Raw genomic sequence first — 23,268 nt, forward strand, 5'->3', positions numbered from 1 at the left:
TAAAATCTTAAAATAAACAAATATTTTACCTAAATAGATGATAATATTTATATATATATATGTGACAATATCTCATCCCTCATAAAAAAATGTTTGATTTCTGTGCAAATGTCAGGAGGATCATCATTGCTAAATTTTAAAAGATTATGTATATTATAACGTCTCAAGCATATGGTGTAAATTATGATTTAGAAGTAATTTTCTAAACTGAGGGATGCACAGTGAGAGTTTAAAACATTAGTCCTACAACACCTGAAAGAACAAAAGTTGGGATTGTAAGGGTGTAACAAAGGTTAAGTTTGATCTGTTGTGGGCGTTTAAAGATGACAGCTTTAAGTTGCATATCATCAAATCAACCAAGACGTGCTTCAGACTTTCAAAGATGTAGTTGAGTATGGGGTAAAAAGCTGCAATAGGAAAAAGTCAAGAAATCCAAAAAAATTATCCAAAACTTCCACCAGTGTGACTCAGAGATAAATACCTGGTACTGAACAGTGCAGGGGAAGTTTTACAGATTCCTTGTAATTTTTGCAAGACAATAGATTGTAAATTAAATATGTACACAAAGAAACAAGTAAACAAGAATAAATGTCAAATCCATTCACACTTTAGTTGCATAACGTTCAGTCAAAATAATGTAATTATTAGAACATTCTACCACATTCCATGGTCACATTTCTTTGCAAAACTCAGTGTTTCCACATGTTAGACTGTAATGATAGTTTAATCATTTATTGCTGCATCACATGTGAGTTCACTAATTAGTCCATTTAGATTAGCAATTAGCTTTTGTTTATATTTTATGACTGACCTTCTGCTTCTGTAAAATTACCAGCATAAAGTCCAATGAGGCAATTGTTTTTGTGATATTGGACTATAAAAATAAAATTGAACTGAACTGAATTAAATTCAGCTGTCCTCTGTGATGCACTTGGTCATTTTTACGTTAAATAGTAAATCCGCGCTGCCTCAATCCAAATGGTATTAAACTATTTTAATTTATTTCATCCTGAAACTATTTTAGAATGGTATAGTTCGGTTTCATTAACAATTCGCCTCAGACAGATCGATCTGTTTGGATCGATTCATCGATGCATCCATACACCCCTGTGGCTCATACTGCAGTAAAGCTTGTGCCTTACTGACACCAAGTGGAAAAAGTGAGAATTACACCAGTTTGAATTTAGATAGATAGATAGATAAACCTTTATTGTCATTATCACAAGGACAATGAAATTGCAGCAACCGTTTCAGTGCAAGTGGCATAAAAAAATACAGAACATATTATAAAAAATACGATATAAAGTATAAAAAATATGTAGAAAAATATATACAATGAACTGTGCCATATAAGACTATGAGCTTATATGTACATTATGGATGTGCAAAAAAGCGAGCATTTAAATAACCAGATTTACAGATTTACATATGCATATGTACATAAGCAGTATATAAATATATGGACATAAACTGTACAGCGTGATGAGCAGTTATCTGTGTGAGTTGGAGTTTAGCATAGATACTGCTTTTGGAAAGAAGCTGTTTTTCAGTCTGTTTGTTTTTGTTTTGATGCCTCTGTAACGCCTTCCAGAGGGCATCAGGGCAAACAAGTCCGAACCGGGGTGTGAACTGTCCTTGATGATGTTTTGAGCTCTGCTGAGGCAGCGTGCAGAGTAGATGTCAGTCAGGGTGGGGAGGGGGCATCCAATGATCTTCTGAGCTGTGTCTACCACTCTCTTGAGCCTCTCCTTGTCTGCGACGGTGCAGCTGCCGAACCAAACTGTGATGCAGTACGTGAGCAGGCTCTGGATGGATGACTGGTAGAAGGTCAGCAGCAGGTTGGTGCAGAGGCGGTTCTTCCTGAGGACCCTCAGGAAGTGCAGACGCTGCTGAGCCTTTTTGATGACAGCTGTGATGTTGGCTGTCCAAGAGAGGTCGTCTGAGATGAGGACGCCGAGGAACCTGATGGTGTGGACCCTCTCCACAAGCTCACCATTGATGTGAGATTTCCCCTTTGAATGTAGATTTGCCCTTTTTAACGTTAATGAATCTCAGAGTTTTTAAATCTTTTTTTTTTTTTTTACTAATGAAGCAATTTTTTTTTGGAAAGCCCAAATGCATTCAAATAACCACAAAGTTGTTGTGCTTTTAAAGGTCAACCCGCTTGTTCTTGCCTTTGGGGTTTAAAATGTGCTTTAACTTTTATATATTTTTTGTGTAAAATTCTGTCTGAGCCAACCCAAAGTCATTTGTTGCTACCTTGGCTCAGTTTGTTTCTGAATAGCTCACAGAGGACAAGTTCACTGTGAGTCTTTCATGATGCACACAAACACTTCCTTTTTGATTGTGTATCAGATCGCTGTCTGGTTGCTTAATACGCCGCCGCACAGGAGGCCACAATAACACACACTGCTACAAACAGCTTAAACTCACAGACATGTCCTAAAGTTTACTTCAATTCAATTTTATTTATATAGCCCAATATCCAAAAAAAGAATGCCTAATTTCCTACAACAACCTTTGATAAAGAGACGAAGGGAAAATAATGTTCAGAGACAGATCAGAGGTTTGAGTACACCTCACACTCTGCCATGGAAGCTGTCTTCAACCTGTTTAAGAAATCAGGAGAACTTTCATAAAGACAAACATGATCTTTTCAATCAGAAGAAGCAGTTACTTTAAGAAAACCAGTATTTATTTGGATGAATATCAACCCCTTTAACCCCTTAGTTCTGTGATTCCAACATTTATGTGAACAACCTCCCTGCTGTGTTGCACAAACACCATATTTTCTAAGGTGAATCTGTGCACTTCTTAGACAAAATGAGGTGAAACTACATCCTACACACTTTACAAAGGTACAGCTGAGGTAAACAGCTAATATTTACATTTCTTTCAATGTGTTTGCAGATGAATTCATTCTCTCAATCGTTTGCTGCTGTCGTCAGTAATGATGGAATATTTTGTTAGCAATTGTTTTCAGAAAAAAATGTGTATTTTCCATACATTTCTGTCCGATCTACAAATGATTTGGTGTTTCCAAGAAAATATGGATTCAGGTGTAGCATTGAAATGGAGCTCCAGGTGATGAGAAGGGGGTTTTCACTCTCCTTTGGGTTCATGCTTTATCACCACCACTTTGCTGTTTTTGCTTACATAGTTTCACAGTGTGTGTCTTTGCCTTCAATAGGTAATTCTTGAACAACCAGAGACTGTGTCATCTGCTAAAATAAGCCTTTCACGTTCTCCACCTGCTCCCAAACAGGTAAAGTGGGACTGGACAGTTGACACAAACTGATAAATCTAGTAGAGCTGCAAAAAGAAAGCTTGAGTCTTCAGAAGTATTTTCTGAGAGAATGCATACATGCATCAAATTTATAGTATTTTAAAGGTTAATGTGCGTTTGTGTTTTAGTGACATCAATCTAAACACCAGGGTGAAGCTCCAAACCTACAACACCAAATTAATAAAATGATTCATATGACGGATAATGGAGCAGAGAAGGGAGTATTTGGCCCACTGCAGTAGGATCAATATCACAAGCATTTTTAAACAACATTTTTACATCTGCCCCTGATTCACGATTTGAATGAAGAAATACTCAGAAATGAAATTTAATCTTAATTTACATTGTCTATGTCAGGAGTCTGCAACCTTCAACACCTAAAGAGCCGTTTAGGTCAATTTCTTGCCTAGCAAAACCCACTGGGAGCCACAGAGTCTTCACTCATCCTTTAGAAAATAAGATACTGATTTATATTTATGTTTTTGCTACTGATATGATACATTTAAATAAACTTTTATGTTTTCTTTTTTGCATAAATAAAACATAAACATGAAGATAAATTATCCTTTTTAAAAAATATGAAATAGTTTATAACTTTTGACAGAGCTTGGCAGGACTTCCTTTCAAAATAAAAGACACCCTACCACACAATACAGTCAAGTTAATGCTGCAAATGCAGTAGGGAGTGTTACGTCATCAATAATAAAATAAACTTTATTTTACTGTTTCTGGTGCATTTCAGGCTCAAATAAAAACACAGGAAGATCCTAAAAACGTGCTTGAAAATGACTGAAAAATTAGGAATTTGACAAAATTCCTAAAAAAAAAAAAGTATTGATACTGGAGATTTAGCTTTTGGTCCACCCATTCCTGAGACATGTGGGACTTTACCCAGGGAGCAAAGACACTTGGAAGAATGAAACAAATCATATAAAATCTTTTGCTCAGATGAAAATCATCTCAGACAGTGCTCTAGGGTTAAGTGTGCAGAGAAAACTGCAGTATTTCTCTGTGGCCACAGGGGGGCAGTGTTTCCTTTCCCCATCCTTCAGTTTCACTAGGTCTGCAGTTATTAAACTCGGTGAAACATCTCTCTTCTGATGCCTTCAATTCTGTGTTTTGAATGGTTTTCATGTCCCAGACTCTCTTCTTCAGTGTGTGCACAAAGTGCACGTGTGCTCAGGGGATTCATTCATTCTAGCAATTCATATCAGAGCAATAAAGTGGGCTTGCTCCACTAGACTGTGATATTGTTGTTGGAATGTTCTGTGAGAGGATTTTATGTTTTTTTTTCCCTACTACGTCTCCTCTGGGACCAAAAACCTTCCTCAACAACCAGTCAGGACATTCAGTCCCCCGCCTCCCCCCTACTGACAACCCCAGAACAAATCTAATAAAGTCTGAACCCTTGGCTGGGCCTTCTCATGTCTCTTTGACAGCTGAAGCATTTCTCCCTGCATGGGAGAAATTAAGAATCCAGACAGTTCTGTATAAAAAATATGATCAGTATCAGCTCAGAGTGCCCTGGAAGTGAGGGGCTTCACACATCCTCATGGGTGAAAAGTTACAAACAGTAAACACAGACAGTCAGAGAATAGTGGAACTAAAAATCAAAAACTACAAATGATTTCCCACTGAAAGCTTTCAGCCGATTTACATGAACATCTGATTAAATATGTATCTTGAGAGTAAAAAATTTTGATGCAATAACCAAGTACTGGTCCTCCACTTGGCCTTTAATACATCATTTTATTTATTTTTTTCCTAAGGCGCGTCCTGTGCAAACACGAGCTGGACCTGCTGTGCACGCCATGAGTCCTAACACAAAGTTCAGACTGCTCTTTGCTGAAATGAAACAGCGTGAACGTGTTAATATTTACAGTTTTGATGCAGCTTCTCTCTGAAATGTTGACTTTCACATTCAGGGCACTCCGAGGTTTTGTAGTTAAACAAATATTATAAAAGCTGAGATGAAGGTACAATCCATTTAAAAACAAATGTCACAAAAACACTCTTCAGACGGAATGTTGCTGTGGTAAATGGTGAGCTCTAAAATGAACCTAAACCTACAGAGAAATCTTTGTTTTAAGCACCAAAATGTGACTTTTGGTAAATAAAAATGAGTCCAAAAAAAGCCTGAACAATCACACTTTTGAACAGTGAGAATAAAAACCTTGAGTTGTGTCCAAAATTGGTCAATCATTTATTGCAAAAAAATCAGTTTTGCTTTAGTACAGCAGGAAACTTGCATCAAACATCTGTTACCACATATCAACTACAAGTCAGTTGAACTTCAGCTGTGGAGCAGGAAAGGTTTGAAGCTTTAACTTTTACAATTCTGGAGACCAAAAGTCTTGTGCTACATTCACAATCCCCTCGGCGACACAACTTCAAGCGACCACTTTGAATGACAAGTTTATGTGAATGTGCACTTTGGGCTTCTGCATTCAAAACTCCTGCATTCAGACTTTGCTTCGAAAGTCTTTAAGTACATTTTAAGCTCTATGAACGGATGGTCTCTGAACATGTGTTGAAAGCATTGACTGCATAAGAGAACTGGACTGTGTGACTCTTCTTTCGTTTCAAATAGAAACTACCATCCATCCATCCATCCATCCATCTATCCATCCATCCATCCATCCTCTTAACCCCACTATGTTCCTTTCGGGGTCAAGGGGATGCTGGAGCCTATCTTAGCCACTGCTGGGTGAAGGCAGGATGCACCCGGACAAGTTGTTAATCTGTTACAGGGCACACAATCACTCCCCACACACACTCACATATGCACTCCTGGAGTCACTGTAGATCAGGGGTGTCAAACTCAATCGCACAGGGGACCAAAATCCAAAACACACTTTAGGTCGCGGGCCGAACAGGATAAACATTTATTGAACACACTAAAACTAAATTTTTAAAATTTTAGAAATGTTACTTTTTAATGTGGACCAAACCTCAGGACCCGGCCCGTACTGGTACTCTAACCCGGTACCCCAACCCTAGCCTGGTCTGCGTCTGGTACCGTGTCCAGAACTGCTACTGCATCCAGAACCAGTACTGATCCGTGTCCGGTACCGATCGACGTCTGAGGGTAGGTTTAGGATACCAGTGAGGTCCATGCCTCAGTACTGGACCGGAACCAATTTACGGTCCGGAGGTTGGGGAACCCTTATTTAATTAAAACAGCCAGCACATCAAAAAACAACGAGTTGGGGACACCCAAAACATACATTTTTGATGCGGAGGGGTCCTTAGCCATACATCAGTATATGACCAGTTGGAAATGAGAATTTGTTGCAAAATGGTACCAGCACAAGATAACATCAGGCCGTTAATAAAAATATATATATAATGATTTGGTGTCAGGGCTCGGACTTCCAGTTCCACCTCCAACCACCAGAGGGTGCCCTCTCCAGAGTATTAACGTCCTTTGCTACTTCCTCACTCCATCTCCCATCAGTCAACGCTCTCTCTCCACGTCATCACAGCCGTTTTTCATCATCCTCATCAGCTTCACCGTTTATATGATCCGTTTGGACTTTGCTCCTTGCGAAGTATTGTCTAGCTTTACCAAGCAATCCTGAGCGGTTCTTTTGTATCTATTGCCTTGCTGTGGTTTGACCTTTGCCTGTTTTCCTCGCCTCCCTGTCTCGCTCCACGCTTTTTGTCTCCTGCCTGGCTTGTTACTATGTCTTTGTTTCCTGTTTGGGTTGCTATTAAACTTACCTGCCTGCCTATGGATCCAATCCTCATTACTGGCGGGCCGAATATAATCACCCAGTGGGCCGGATCCGGCCCCTGGGCCTTGACTTTGACACATGTGCTGTAGAGTAACCAATTGACCAATGAAGCATGTTTTTGAGTGTGGGAGGAAGCCAGAGTAAAACCCACACATGCATGAGGAGAACTTACAAACTCCAGACAGGAATCGTACTCAAGCCAGGAATCAAATGATCACTGTGAGTCGAGAGTGCTAACCACTGCACCACTGCGCCGTCCCCGCTGGTTCCAAGGCCTGGTTCTAAATTCCATAGACTTCTATAGAGAAATAAACAGCTATAACTTAGTCATCTTATTTGTCAGAAGAAAAAAAATTCTCTGGTACCTTTTTTTCACATTTTCTTGCTAATCTCATTTTTTTTTTTAAAACATTTTTTCAAATCATAAACTGTGCAATCAGATCCCTCAGTAAGATGTTTGAATCATTTAATTGACAGATTCTCTCGAGCATGCTTTTAGAGGTCACTCCTGTTTGGAGAGAATGGTTGCCATGGTAACCTAGACTCAGACCCACTTGGACCAAGCATGACTTGATGATGTTGTCTGGTTCCAACATGGCTGAAAAACAGCGACTTAATAATTGACTTCATTTCGTTGGAACTGAAAGCGAGTAACACCCACTCGGTCCAGTTCTTCCATACAGTCATTGGTTGAAGGTTAAACCAGGTCGAAATTTGACCAATCAGGGACTCTGATTTGGTAGTGATGTATGCTTAGCATCCTTTATTAACTTGCTTAGCCACTTGAAAACCGTGCATGACATGCTCAGTGTGTGCGCAGCATTAAAGTAGATCAGTAAATCAAACTTGCTCACATCTCTGTATCTTTGTGTTATTTCTGCTGATCAGTTCTGAGATCAGCAGAACTTCAGGTCTTATTTTCTCTGTGTAATCAGGAATAACAGTGAGCAGCTGCCATGTTTCTTCTAAGTGAATGATAAATGGTGTTTTTCCCCTCAGACAGCTGAGACAGGCTCCACACTGCAACCCTTCCTCAGAAAACAAACACATATTTGTGGAAGACTGTAATGGTTTTTGAACTCTGCATGTTTTGAGCCCAAACATAAATCTTCACTTCAAAGAACATCAAACCTTCACAAGGAAATTTGGTTCAGAATTTTACAACCAATTCCTTTAAATCTCTGTGAAATGGATCTTTGCTGTCCAGGAAACTCCATCCTCCTCAGTTCTGTCTTTCCTCAGGATGGATGATGAACGTGCATGTGACAGCTCCATTCATTCCCAGGGAGCACACAACGCTGCAGCTTTGATGTGGAAGACTGTTGGAGCATCTAGCTGGGGGGGGGGGCAGTGTTGTCCATCATGTTGTGGACCTCGTGCAGCATTCCTCTTTGGAAAATATTCCCCGTTGGAAAAACTCTGAAACAGTTTTATTGGGAAATTGAACAGAATGAAAAGTAATAGACTTCCAAAGTACAAAATAAAATATTTGATTCACCACAGAACAAAAATGTCAATTCAGGGTCAATAAAGGGGATACATGGAACACTGCACCTATGAGAGTTGAACAATTAAGTTGTGTACTTTTAGCGCTTAAATGATTGACTCACCAAAAAATGATGCAGCTGATCCCGTTTGGGCAAAAATCTCAACGCTTCTCGCCCACATCAGTTTGTCTGTCCACAACCTAAAGTTTGTCTCTGAGGATAACAGTTTTTTTGGATTTCCCTGCTGAAACTAAGACACACTTTTCCCTCCTACTCTCACTTCTCTACTCCAAATTCTTCCTCTTTTCTACAACTTCTCCAGCTCATCAGTGCCTCGTCCTGGTCCACAGGAGCAGTCTCCAGAAAAATGTAGGTTGTGTCCGAATTCCCTCACTACTCACCGGATAGTGAACCTTATAGTGCATTAGTCACTTTTTAGTGTGTCCAAATCTGCAGATCCAAAATCTAGAGCGCTAGAAATTTCCCAAAAGTCTGCGAAAAACTAGTGTGCATAGATTCTTTCTAGATTAGCAAATATAGCCCACAATGCATTGCGTGTGAACAATTTTTTTGCCAAATTACATTACTTTTTTAACAGACCATCCAAGTTTTCATCTTCAGAAAACAGTGGATTTATTGAAAAAAAAAGGTTTCATAAAATGTTCATATGTATTAGGTTTTTACTTTGGTGAAATTGCTGAGATTTTTAGCATTTAAATAAAAATATTGAACATAGTGTCTGAATTGCTTTTTAAATCTATCGCACTAGATCAGGCAGGGCTGGGCCCGTTAAACCATTTAATCTGGCCTGCCACACTGGAATAGATAATATTGATAATCCACAATAATGTTTTAGATTTTAGAAGGTGCACCACAAATAAACTTAAAGTTATTTTGCAGTCATGCTGTGTAGGAAGATTTGTTGCTGAAATAATGTAAAATTCATTGAGATCTTAAGACCATGTTAAAATGTGTGCCTCAAATTTGAGACAGTGGGTAAATGAGGGGCTTTTTTTCCCTGAACATTCTGTCTATATTTTTGCATCTTAAACTAACATTGTTGTGAACAAAAACTTAACAAATCACCCAACCTCTTATAGTTTTGTCATGTGTCCCACTTTGGGCCAGGGTGTTTTGTTACATTTTGTCTGTTCTATTCTGTTCTGTTACGTTATGCCAATCACATGACCACCTTGGACCCAGCAGGGGAACTTTTGTCCATGCCAAATCGCGCCACATCAGATGGGATTTCCTGCATTTTGAATTCAAGTCATCCCTTGTTCACCGAGTCTGTTCCTGAGGGGGATCATCAGGGCCATCCTTCCTGCTCCTTCATGTTCCCTGTCCCTGCTCTCCTACACGTCTGTTCTTAAGGAAGGGTTCTTTTATCCCTCACATCCGTCTGGCGACAGGAACCTGGAATTTTTTTTTAGACTTGTTCTTGTTTTGTTTCTCCGTGTCCCCTCCTGCCAAGTGTTTTGATTTTTGGGCATCTGGGATCTACCCTTTTTGGGGAGGGGTACTGTGAGAAATGTGGACTTTGGTTTGGTTTTTGTCAGATATGTTGGTCATGTTCTGTTTTGTATTGTCCCTCAGTCACATCAGTTTAGGGCTTGTCATGATCCACAGCTGTCTTCGTTTATTTACCCTCAGTCTAACGGACAAAACGTAACAAAACACCCAGGCCCAAAATAGGACACATAACAAGTTTATACTATGTACATCTCTTAAAAAAAAAAAGTAAATTCCTTCTTTTTGTGTATTTTATCTAAGGGTTTAAAAACATCTTAATTAAAATAAGTTGAATTTTCTGTCATTTTGTATGTATAGGGATAACTGAGGCCTTATAAACTACCAGAGAGGTTGTTGGTTCACGGCTGCTCAGTCACAAAGTTCTACTGAGAGGTAAGAGCTGCAGGAATCTTTATGAGCTCATGCATCTCGTAGATGATGAGCTCTTCTTTCTGAATGGAGTCCAGCATGAAGCCAAACTGCTGCAGGTCTGTCCTCCTTCCTCCTGCAGATATGAAGCAGATCAGGGAGAGCAGAGCCTCCTCCACTTGTTCCTGTCTCCTCTCGCCTGTGTTTACAGTTGGCATACCGCGCCTGGAGCACCGGCGCTCTAGAGTTTCACTAAAAAGGCCTGGGACAGACCTGCCTGTGTGCCTGAGTGCTGGTGGTACAAAACTTTCCTCCTCTGTTTATTCCTCGATGTCCCCCGAGCAGTTCAGGCTCCTCTGCCGGGATGAGGAGGATGAAGCCCAACGCTGACAACAGTCGCCTCTCTTATTGGATAATGAGAGGAAGTCAGACACTGACGCGCCATGCGCTCTTCGCTTGTGTCCTCTTTCATCTGCTTTCAGTTGGAGTCTTGATAGACCTTCTAAAGAAATCAAAGCAGGATGAATGATTTGGAGGGTGCCCTGAGGACCAATTTTAAAAACTGAACGCTGTGACTTAATCTGTTTACATGTCTGGAACATCATTCTCTTTACTCCACAAAAAAAACAAAACCTTCACTTCCTCTGGGTCTGCCTCGTCTCCTTTCTGCTGAAGGCCAGGTGGGCAGACTGCGGGGCTTCCCATCAACGTCCGTCCCTCCCTCATTCTTTCCCTTGAACTGTAACCCCTCCACTCCTCCGCTGTCTTGCTGTTCTCTTCAGGGATGATGCCTACAGTATCACTCAGAGTGAAGAACTGCTTCGTTGAACCGCTGCATCTATTAGAGAAGATGTCAAGATGTGTTCCATCGTCCACAGGGTCAGAGTTCACACACTGTTTGTCCTCCTTTAAAGGAGCAAAGAGGGGAAATGACGGGGAAAGGTGTTTACAGAGCGGCTGTTTGTCTGGAGGAGCCTCAGCTCTGTGGAGTTAATGATGAACTCAGGCTGCTGAGGAAGGACGGCTGAGAGGCACACACAGATCGGAGTTTCTGCCTGAGTTGCACATTGGACAGACTGTTAGACTTTCCAGCCTCGGTGTCCTGTGAACGCATTTTAGGTCAAACATTTTCCATCCATGTCCTCGCCACATTAATGGATAGCTCCGATATTACTCGCCAATTTTGTTGCACCGCTAATATTTAGTTAGGGTTGTGAAGGGCTGTAAGCTAGTAGGAGAGCGTGTTAACAACAGGAAGTACCATCGGTCTGTTCCACAACCCAGAGGCCAGTTTCTAATGAACTCTTGCCACTCTGCAGAAACTATGTTCTGGACAATTAGACAAGTTTTCAAAATTTTGACTAAAAACAGCATAATAATAATAAAAAGAACACTGGGGACACTTTAAGGTTAAAAAACATCAAAAGATGAAAGAACAAAAACTCTAAACAACTGTTTTAATTGATAGAAAATAACAGGATATATATTTGTTTCCATTTAAATAAAGCCAGAGTGGATGATTTATTGGTTAACACTCCTTTTCTTCTTCCATGTTCAGGTGGGAGACAGCAGCCCACCTGTCATCCTGTTTAAAAGCAGTTTTCATCCCACTGTGGATGAATGAAATAACTGAGTCTTCATAGAACCCCATGAGATGGCTTTTATTTTTATTAGCTGCTCTGGGTGTTTGTTGTACTTGTAGCTCCTAAAAAAACTCTATATACTCAGAGGAGGAAGACGACAAACAGTGTTTCTGTTTAATCAGCTCACAAGGCAACTCCTGAAAACCTGCTCCAATGAAAACAGGTTGGAAGCAGTGTAACATGCACAGCTGTGAAGGTGTGAAAGAGTGTGAACGGGACACTGGACTCACTGTGAAACAGCAAATGTTATGGTCTAGATTAGAAGAACATAGAAAGTTCATTCTAGATAATCTGGGTGTCAAACTCAATCACGCAGGGGGCCAATATCCAAAACACACTTCAGGTCGAGGGCCGAACAGGATAGACATTTATTGAACACTCTAAAACTATTTGAAAAACTTTTAAAAAGTAACTTTTGAACATAACTATGAATGAAAACAGTCAGGAATATTATTCCAGAATAAATCAACTTAAACCTTATTTTAATCTCCATTAAAAAATATATTTTGTCAAAGTTATACAAGTTAGAAATAAGTGCAAGATAACATCGGGCCATTGATAACAATAAAATGATCTGGAGGGCCAGACCTTGACTTTGACACGTCCTAGATCATCAACTTAAAATCCCTACTATCAATTTTTTTTATCTGTTCTAAAAGTGTTCCCTCTAGTCTTTTATTATGTCTTTTTTAGCTAAAATAATAATTTAAAAAACTGTCATTATTTAGGACATAGTTTCTACAGAGTGTCAGGGGTTCATGAGAAATTGCCTCTAAAAAAGCCCTTTTCCAATTCCCATCATCTCTTAGTTTACGCGCTCTCCCACTATACAGCCCATAACATCCCTACCTAACAAAAATGGCAAGCAACATCAAACCTATAAAGCTGTTCTATTTTGATCCAGATTCCAGCTCAGACGAGGAAAACAAAGACGTACGGATCCATTTGTCTGGAAGTGGATGAATCAGAAAGGAATGAAGGTGTGAGCTTGTATGTTCTTCGTCACTTCCTACAAGATTATATCAACAGAATTTGTTTGTCTGCTCCTGAGTCTCACTAATTTAAAAAAATACTCAGAAATCCAATTTCAAGTTTCTTTTTCTAAATATACGTCCCCTGTCTTCAGAGAAATGCTACAATAACATGTTAAACACCAAAACACAGTTTTTATTGGAGTGGGTCTTTAAATAGTCACTTTCAGATTGTTTTAGATAGTCATTGTTAACAGAAGTATGATCATCTTTCCTTTAAATCAACACAAAAGAGAAACTTGAACGAATTGTTTACATTTCAAATGAAAAAGAAAAGTTTTGAGGGGATAACGCGAGGGGGCGCTGTTGTATTGGAACATCCCTGATTTCTTGAGGAATGATCAATGCATTTATGTTGATGCTTTTTAACATATAACGCCATAAAATTATTTTTCTCTGTTTAGTTTTCACTATTAAAAGAATCGTCTCCGCTTGTTGTCACTGTGTAAAGACTCAAAAATGTTGCTGTTTTCGTGCCTGCGCGTTCTCCTGCATGCGTGGACCTGAATGCAGCTCGCAGCCGCTCACGCGTGGATGCGCCTAGTCAACGTCAGTCTGTTCTAGCAGGAAACAGCAGCATCCCCCAGACCTGCTCCCCTCAGGAACAGTTCCGAGACAGTCAAACACTCTTTTATCTGAGATAACATATTTGCCACGCTGTGCTTCAGCACGGGAGCAGCCAACAATTCATCACAGGGAATTTCCACAGCTGATCAAGAAAGGAAGTTTGCTTCAGTTCTGAGGGAACTAAAGCATCGCCTACTGTCTCTGATCCACTTTTACGCACACACCCAATGATAAAACTTGCCTGCGCGCTGCAGCCCCGGGGCTTGCGTGACTCTGGCAGGGTGCTGCAGCTCCAACTAATAATTTTCAGGGAGCATCAGGGTAAACAGAACAGCGACGATGTAAAAGAAAAAGTTTGTGGGGGAATCCCGCTCTGTAAAAAGCACAAGTTCTCTCCGGCGCACCGGTGGCACATTGCTCCAATGTTTCCATGCTTTAACTCATGTATGTTTTAACGCTCTTAAGAGCCAGAGGCAGTGTTCGTGGAGTCCCGTGGGTCTGTCTGCTCTTCAAGCAGTGGGCTGGTTTTGTGACTTGAGGGTCTGGAGTGCAAGAAGAAGAAGTTTGCCTCCAATCCAGTGGAGGTTCCATTGCCAGCGGAGCGGCAGGGGAGGGACGGACTCTTTGCACTCGGGATACCAGCTCATACACGCACTCTCTCTCTCACACACACGCGCGCTCCTGCCCACTAGAGACTTGTTAAATCCGCAAGAAAACTGCAAACACTCATCAGCGCAGTCGCTTAATCCGATTGATCGGCGCCAGCAACGCGCGTGAGGACCCGGGAACTAGTGCGCACGGCGGAGAGGACAGCCGGGAGTTTTCATGTCTTTTTAGACAAACTGATTGAGTTTTGCGATCATTTGAAGAGGACTTTTGAGATCAAGAGGCACCATCCGCCAGAGGACTTCCACATTTCGGGAGGTAAGACTCTTCTGTGAGGATCGCATGAGCGCTGCGCAGAAGTGGGGCTCATTTTTTGGAAGAAAATTTTTTTTAAAACTTGTAACTTTATAAAACAAATGAACTTATTAAATGATTAGAGCAAACAGTTTCAGATCAGATGACAGTTTACTTTTTTGCTTTTTAAAGCTTGACTTTAAACGCAAAGACAGTTTGAGTGTTCATAACTTTGGGAAAACTTTCAAACATTTTAATCAAGCCGTTTCCAGCTCTTTCTGAGCCGATGACAACATCAACTTTGGAGAGTCCTGTTTCTATGCCTCCCGACTCACTATCCCACGCACCCGGGAGCGCGACATGGCACCCAGCGAGGGCGATTTATCCACGCGCGCGACACGTTTAACCGCCCTCGTGTTCTCTGCTCTGCAGGTTTAAAATTTATCATCAAAGTCAAAGTTTTCTACAGTTTACACTTTTTGTTTTTCATTGACTGTCACTTTGTCTCATTTTTGGCGCTTTTACGCACCTGCGTAAAGCTGGTGGAGCGCGTCACGCAGATCTGCTTTGAAATAAAACTTTTTTTTAATTATTATTATTTTCTTATTGGAGGTGCATTTTGATAATTCATTGAAATCTGAGTTATTCTCATAATGAGAATAAGAGTATTAGCACACAGCATTCCCTCAACTTTCTCAGGAGAATGAATCATGAACAAGAACAACAACAACAACAACAGGAGAAAAAAAGGTCTTAAAAGGAAAAGGTCTGCGTTGCATAGCGTAACTAAACCGTCATTTGCATATGAAAACTCTCGGGCTGAAAGAATTCCTTCAGTGTTGCTGCAGAGGCTCGCGTCCGGAGAGGTGTCAGGCAGTCCGATACGCGCAGCCTGCGCCTTTTTTGTTCCAAAGTCAGAGGTGGAAGAAGATTACTGCCGAAAAGTTCAATTATTCATCATAACCGCCCCTCTAGCAGCTCACTTTATCAAGCTTTTGATTATACCCCCCTCAGAGGAGGCCGAGCCGCCGTTCCTCTCTGGAGAACAACATCCCGCACCGTGATGCTCTCATTTCCCACGACGCAGGCGGGAACCCGCGCGCGTGCGCCCCTGGATGATGGGCAGTGGGTGGATGGCTTTCCCATGGGGTGGTATTTTCTCTTGTAATCTATAATCACCCCCCACCCTCAGAATGCGCGCACATCCGTCAGAGCACCCCTCCACCCACCCAACTCAATTCCATCTGAATGGCTTTTTTAGGCAGAGCGCGACCCCGAGACCTCCTCAGAGGAGCATTCCAGGATATAAGCAGGGTCCGGGGATGCGCGAGGGAGAGGCAGGAGGAGGGGAGCGGGGCAGGAGGTGTGTGTGTGTGGAGGAAACTGGGCTCTCTGCTCCGCGGTCCGTTCTGCCAGCCGCTGCGGTTCCGATGATGTGGATCAGCGCGCAGACTCCATCTGCGCGTCTTGTTGTGGATGGCGAGGAGACAGGTTCTGAGTGAGGACTGTAAGACCCACTAACAGGGTGAAAGTCAGGAATGTGATGGTTTGGACGCGCACGCATGAATGTGGACACGCACCAGATGAAAATCACCCCTCTTGGATGCGGGCCCTCGCCACAGTCTACCAATTCATTAACGAGCCGCTCGGTTGTCCAAAAGATGCAGACCTGATGTGAACTGGCGTCCTGCAGGTCCAGATCCTGTGTGGTTGGAGCTGGAACTCCCAGTCTGCCTCTCCTGCAATCCCCACTTTGGCGCTGAGGTGACAGCACTGATGGAGCTCTGCAGAGGGCCCGCCATAAATCTGCCCCCAGACCTCCTTTAAGAAAACACTGTGAGCCCATGCCAGGCCTCTTGTTGGGTAGAATCAGAAAAGTCTCTTTATTTGTGCTGAAATTAAACTGTCTCTTATTCCCTCTCGCTCTGTTAATGGGCTCCATGTGGAAGAGGATGAAGCATCATGACAGGTAGCTAGTGAGGGGTGAAGTGCTGGAGATGATGAGCATGATCCTGAAACAAACCGCTGATGTTTGAATGATATTTACATCAGTTTATTACAGTGAAAACGTGTTTTGTTTTTGTTTTATTCTGCGTAAAACCGAGCAGTCATGAGCCAAAATTGGAGGTGGTGGTGTGCAATAGGAGTCAAAGCTGTTTATTTTTTTCCTTCAAAGCTATTATTGCTCACCTTTTGGCACAACAAACCAGCTTTCCCTGATCTGTATCCTGTGTTTCCAGGCTGGGGACCGGCACAGGGAAACCCAAACCCTTATTTAGACAGCAGTGTGAAGGCTAGAGTTGGGTATCGGTTATAACTTCCAGAAATGATTCAATTCACAAGAGCCTGAATCGATTCGATTCAGATTTTTTCCGATTCTTCCATTCAGTTCAATTTTAAGTTTACAAATGTACACATTTTTTTAGAAATACATTAAAAATCTACTTTTTCATTTGAATATATTCATATTAGTCTGATACAGTTCACATATTGTAAAATGAATTGGTAAAATAATGAAATTGTTAATATCATATAGATTTTTTAAAAGAGAAACTCTAAGAAAAATGTTCAGATCATTAACATTGTAAACATTGTTCTGCTTCTCCTAGAGGACGTTTCAGTTTGGCCACTAGGCGGCGATCACACTATAGAAGTACACTTTATTCAAGAAGAAGACAACAGTATTATGGGAAAAAACGAAGTTTTACACCACATAAAAAAGGATTTCCTTAAAAGAGTTTGGAAAATGAATGTCTATAAGTAAATAAAGATGTTAATTAAGTCAGCAATGTATTTTTTTTTTTTTTTTGGTCAAACGAGCGTTAGCATTAGCCGTCCTATAGGGAATTCTATTGAGTGTTAGCATCAAGCTAACGGACTTTAGCTTTAAGTGCTGAATCGATTTATATCTTTTGTGAATCGATTATTGATTTATTAAATCGATTAATCGATTTTTTCCACCCAGCCCTGGCGTTGAACAATTTAACCCTTCAACAACAGGGAAATTTCCGGCAACAGCTAAAAAACACTAGTTTTTCTAAATACATTAATGCAATTCCAGTGGATTCTGAAGCTGAGATTAGGGAATTTCATGGTAGTTTTCTATGGCAGTGTGATCGTAGCTTCAGAGCTAGCCTTCAATTAACCCTTTAACACCATTGACACAATCAATGTATCTCCAGTAGATTTTGAAGGATAAAAGCGACTTGTCGAGCCGCTTTTATCCTTCAAAATCTACTGGAGTTACGTTGATCGTGTTAACGGTTGGAAATTTACAGTATGTTAAATATTTTGTGCTTAAGCGTCATGGTGTTAGGTGTTAAAGGGTTAATCTGGCCCACCATACTGCAATAAATGATTACGATTACTCTTAATAATGTTTTTTTTCCTTGTAGTTTAGGTGTCTCTCCACAGACTACAAATGAACTGTTCATGTTGTGTTTAAAGATTTGTTGTTTTTCGATATTCACGTGTTTTCCAAGTCAGACTGTCATTTTTTTCTGGGTATTCCAAACCACATAAATGCACCCTTGAGTTTGACTTTTCATCATCCGATTGGTGATAATGGCACTAAAATGAGAACAAAAAACCCAAGTTTGACATAAAAAACTCCAAAATGTTCTGTTTTAAAACAATTTTCAATCAAGATTATTAAAATTTTGTCCAGATCCCGTGTTATTTCCTTCTTTTACCAGGTGAATTACAAAAAAAATTCCACAAATCTGCTCCTGGTCCGGCCCTTTTGTCAAATTTTAGAACCCTCTGTGGCCCACGAGTAAGAAGGTTTGCCCGTCCCTGGTCCTGCAAGGACCCACACTGGATTAACATCATTGTACCAACTGAGCCATCCAGCTGCTTTAAAGCTGTAGAGTCCATTTTTCAACGACAATCCTGTAAAAGAACAGTTTTAAATGTTGCATTTGTCCTTTACACAGTTCTCCAGACTTCAAAGTTGAACTTTTTCAACAGGCAGGATGTTTTCCACCCAAAATTTCTCAACAAAATCCCACATAAAACAAAACAAAAACCTATAAACATAAAAATAATCAGATTAAAAGCACCGGGAACACAAGTGGACATGACTGTGGTCTACTTTCCTCTAAAATGAGTCTTTTTTCAAATTTTGATCATACTTTCGTTCTTTCTTGGACTAATTAAACTTCAGACTTTTATTCGTTCCAGATGCTATTTTATGTGCTTTTCTGGTGCTGGAGTTGTGTGGCATGAGTGTGGTGCATTTGAGCAGTGGAGGGATTGATGCTGAGGCGCTTTGTGGAGCGTCAGCGGTCCAGCTCAGCTGCTCTGATGTTTCTGCATGTGTGCTGGATCGGAGAATCACAAAGAACGTTTGTCAATGATAAAGTCCTGAATTTATGGTTCCACGGGGTCCCCTGTTTGTGTGGTGTTACAATGAGAGACAGATCTGAGCAGGTTTGTACAGACCACTTCAGCGCCGTCCTCAGTATAAATAGACTCGTCTTTGTTCCGACTGACATGTTTTTGAAGTGGAATGAGACAAGATGAGGCGATAAGGATCTCAAATCTCTGTGTGAGTCAAACCTCAAAGTACCACTTAGGCGGCTTCTCCTTTGCTCTCTGATGTCTGGCGGTGCGGCGGGACGTCCCGGGTCGTGCAGTGGCAGGGATGGAGACACTGACAGGAGCTGTCAGGGATCTTTTCCTCTCTCACTTGTGTTTTGAAGCAGCTGAAATGAGTCCACGTTTGCTGTGTGAAGGCCTGGAGCGGCAGGGTTTCATTAATCTGCCCAGGTGGAGGATGGAGAGAGAGAGGATAGACAGGACGATGTGGAAGTGTGAAAGATATGCAGGGAGAACTGATCAACAGAAGAGGACAAAGGAGGGTGGGCAGCCAAAAGGGAGAGGGGTCATTAAAAGGACACCGTTGCAGTAAATGGCAGTAAAGTATCTGGCTAATCTGCCATCATTACGCTGATTAAATCACAGGGGATTTAGCTTTCCCATCAGCTGCAATCAATGGGGCAAAATCAATTGACAGGCGATACGGCGGCGGCTTTGAGCCACAGCCAGCTGCACCTCATCCTGACTGCAGCTGTGACTGCGCACCCACAAACATGTTCATATCAGCTTCACTACAACCTCAAACCAGAAGAGTTTGATGAAATACTGTAGTGTGTTCCCTGTGGCACCAAGCACTGTCCTTTCCTTCACACATTCCTGTTCAAATTTAATCCCTGTGTGCTTTCTGTGGCAAGGGGCTCTAATTCAGTCTCTTTATATAATGTCTGATAAAAGGATGTTTGTTTTTTTTTTCAGTGGGAAAAAATTAAAGAATATCAAAGATTGATACATATTTAAGAAAAAGTCTTTTTGGTGCTTTTAACGTGTCATTGTGGCATTTTTCTCAACACATATAAAGAAAATTAAGCATAAAATTGAAAATCTGAGCATTTATTTATTCAAATCATTGTGAATTAGGGGCAGATGAAAAACTGAGCTACATAAAATCCACTACGGCAAGCCACAAGCTCGCTGCTCCGCTTCATTTTAAAGTATTATAGATAAATAGATCCATGAAGGTCTTTGTTTTCCTCGTCTGAATTAGCTCCAAACTATACTGTATTGTTTTATCTTTAATACTAGTTGACTGTAAGATAGTGTAAACAGATGGGTAAGGGGGCGGACTTACACTGTGCCAGCAATTTCGCCCACAACTCCACCGTCTAATGAACTTCTGCCGCTCTGCAGAAACTTTGTGTCTTAGAAAATTACACTTTTAAAAAATGTTTTGGCTAAAAATGGCATAATCATCATTAACCCTTTAACACCTGAGGCATCACCAGTGTCGCTTAAACACAAAATATTGAACATACTATAACTTTTCAACCGCTAGCACGATCAACGTCATTCCAGTAGATTCTGAAGGACAAAAGCGGCTCATCGAGCCGCTTTTGTCCTTCAGAATCTACTGGAATGACGTTGATCGTGTTAACAGGTAAAAAGTTTCAGCACATCAAAGAACATAAACACTGAAGCTCTGGTGTTAAAGGGTTAATTAAAGGCTAGCTCTGAAGCTACGATCACACTGCCATTGAAAACTTGTGTTTAAACGACTATTTCCCATTAAAATGTCTATGGAAATGCCTTCAAAACTAAGACACTGTTTTGGCTCTACTTAAAACGCGTCCATTGAACAAGTTGGAATTTGAATTATTTGTGCTAAAATTTCCTTTTCTCAGTTTCAGAATCGAATTGCGTTAATTGTGTAGTTTGAAGAACGTCTGTTATTTTGGCATCGGTGGAAATTTCTCTGGTGTTAAAGGGTTAAAAGATGAGTTTAAATAAAGAACGAGTTGCAAAAAAAAAAACAAATTTTCAGGTTTAAACTTGATCAATTATAACACAAAATATTAGCCGAGAAATGTCAGGAGGACTCGAATGCAGAGCAGACTTGACAGAACCATCAATAATTAAATTGAGAAACTTAAACTTGAGCCAAAAAGAAGATCGAATTCAAGGTGTGAGGAACCAGCAGGCATTGTGAAACAAAAGAAGTTAATACAGGACAGACAATCTGGCCAGGAGAAATTTAAGGCTTACCGAGGACTACAGTAATCACCTGAAACAGAAACATTTGGATGAAAACAAAACTCTAACTTGTTGTGGTCATGGCTTAAGGTGAGCACAAAAACACAAAGTGCAGAACATAAAATCAACACAAGTAAAAACAAACCAAGAAAACTGAACTAAAGGAAACAGATCCTCACAGGATCCAGCTTTAATTCAACCATCAATGAAAATAATATGTTTTTATCTAATAACAATTTAGACACTTTTATAAATGCTCTTCAGATAAAAGAAAAGCTGCAACCAGCAGATTTCAACAAATGGTAGAAAGTGAGGATGAACTTTCATTTCTAGCTTCTATAAACATGTACAATTCATTTGAATTCTTTGAGGGTGTGTGTACTGTAAGATCATCTTAGATTTATCTCTCTGAGTTCAGCCGGACTAGAGTTTCTAAGACAATAGAATTACTTCAAATAAATATTGATCAAGTAGAAATAAAAGTAAAGAATTCAAAGAATGATTGAAGTATAAAGCAAAAGATTAGAAAAAAATCTAAATATTCACTCAGGAAATTCCCCCTTTCACACATTTGAACAGGGATGGTGCCTAGCTTCCACTAACCCGTTCACTGAGAGCATCTGGGGGTTCAGCGTCTCACACAAGGACTCACCCACATGTGGAGTGTAGAGCGGGACTTGAACCTGATTTCTCTCAGTCAAGTAGATAAAAAGGGAAATGTTACCTTTCAAAACAATAATAATTGTCATGGCCTATGGCAGGTCAAATAAATGACATTTCTGTTGCCCAAAGTAACTGGTTCTCCATCAGTAAAAGTGAAAAGATGGTGCAGCTAAACTACTTTAAGTAGTACATGTCTTCAAAAAGTCACTTCAGCAAATGTAAGCTACTCAGGTAATACTGGAGTGCTCACTCAGTGGATTGAATTACTTCCCAACAGCATTTGCAGAGATATCAGGAATCAATCACCGACGTTTAAAGGTTCCTTGCGTTTGTGAAATCCTTAATGTGTTTGAAAAAATTCAAAGCAACTTTTTTTTAATCAAAGTAGTCACTGGGAATGTTTCAAACTACTGTCTGTCCCCTTAAACTGCTCTCAGCTTCACCCCCAATGGTTCAGGAAAAAGAGAGAAAACCTCATTGCTGATCTGTTAGGCTAGAGCAGGAAACTTTATGACTCGTGGGCCACAAAGGGTTCAAAATTAGACAGAAGGACTGAACCAGGAGCAGATGTGTGGAGTGTTTTAGAAATCTATGTCATTACAGAAAGAAAACAAACTTGAAATCTGGATGAAAACATACTATAACTTTGATTAAATATTAAAACAAAAAGTTTATCTCACAATTTGGGTCTTATGTTCTAATTTTAGTGCGCATTGCACTCATAGATTGATGTCAGGGTAAAACTTAGAGAAATGCTGCGTTTATGTGGTGTTTGAGTGGTTGACTCTTTGACTCAGAAAACACATGAACGTAAAAAAACAAAGAACCTTGAGAAATGAAACTTACAATCTGGGGTTTTGGGGGGCTAAATGCAAAACAAACAAACAAACAAAAACATTCCTTCAAGATGTGAGTAATATTTAATTCATCCTTTGATTCCTACATTTATTTCCATCAAAGAAAAAGTAAAAATCTGTGTCAGAATTCCCACCCTAATTCCTAACGACTAAAAAACCTTAAAGTGTGGGACAATCTAGAGACCTTGATTTTAAAAGCCACAGACCCTTTTCACGTCACGTCATACTAAATGGCGATTGTGCAGAGTGACTTCCGCTTACGTTCTATGGTTTAGAACGGCAAAGCTGACAGCTGAACACTATTTCAAGCAATTTTACATAAATAATAAAGGGCAATAAATGTCCTACCTGGTTGTATTCGTTTTCCCTCTTAGATCAAATGTCAGTATTCCTGTCTGCAGAATGCTCCAAAGCTTCTTCCCCAAAATCATATGGATGATATTAAACGAGCCGTGGATTATTTCTCTCTGATAACACGGTCATAGCTAAACGAAGGTTACGGGTACTTCATTGAATGCTGCTTTTTTTTATAATGAAGGTAATTAAGATTTTCTTCGTCTAATTTATGCTAATGCTAACGCTAGCTTTCCACGACGGGGATGAGACGTAGAGCTGCAGAAGATCTTTTCTGACCAGTTAAAGCTGCTTA

General features: G+C 40.5%; 1 protein-coding gene across 1 annotated transcript in view; it reads left to right on the forward strand.

The window, feature by feature from the left end:
- The first annotated feature begins 14,209 nt into the window (after nt 1–14,209).
- ndnf (neuron-derived neurotrophic factor) overlaps nt 14,210–23,268 on the forward strand; it is a 14,647-nt gene continuing 5,588 nt past the window's right edge. Inside the window, exon 1 of the mRNA XM_024279373.2 lies at nt 14,210–14,556. The gene's annotated coding sequence lies outside the window, so the exon portion shown is untranslated. The remainder of the gene's footprint in view (nt 14,557–23,268) is intronic.

This window comes from Oryzias melastigma, linkage group LG4 (genome assembly GCF_002922805.2).
Source record: "Oryzias melastigma strain HK-1 linkage group LG4, ASM292280v2, whole genome shotgun sequence".
In the NCBI taxonomy this organism is placed as follows: domain Eukaryota; kingdom Metazoa; phylum Chordata; class Actinopteri; order Beloniformes; family Adrianichthyidae; genus Oryzias; species Oryzias melastigma.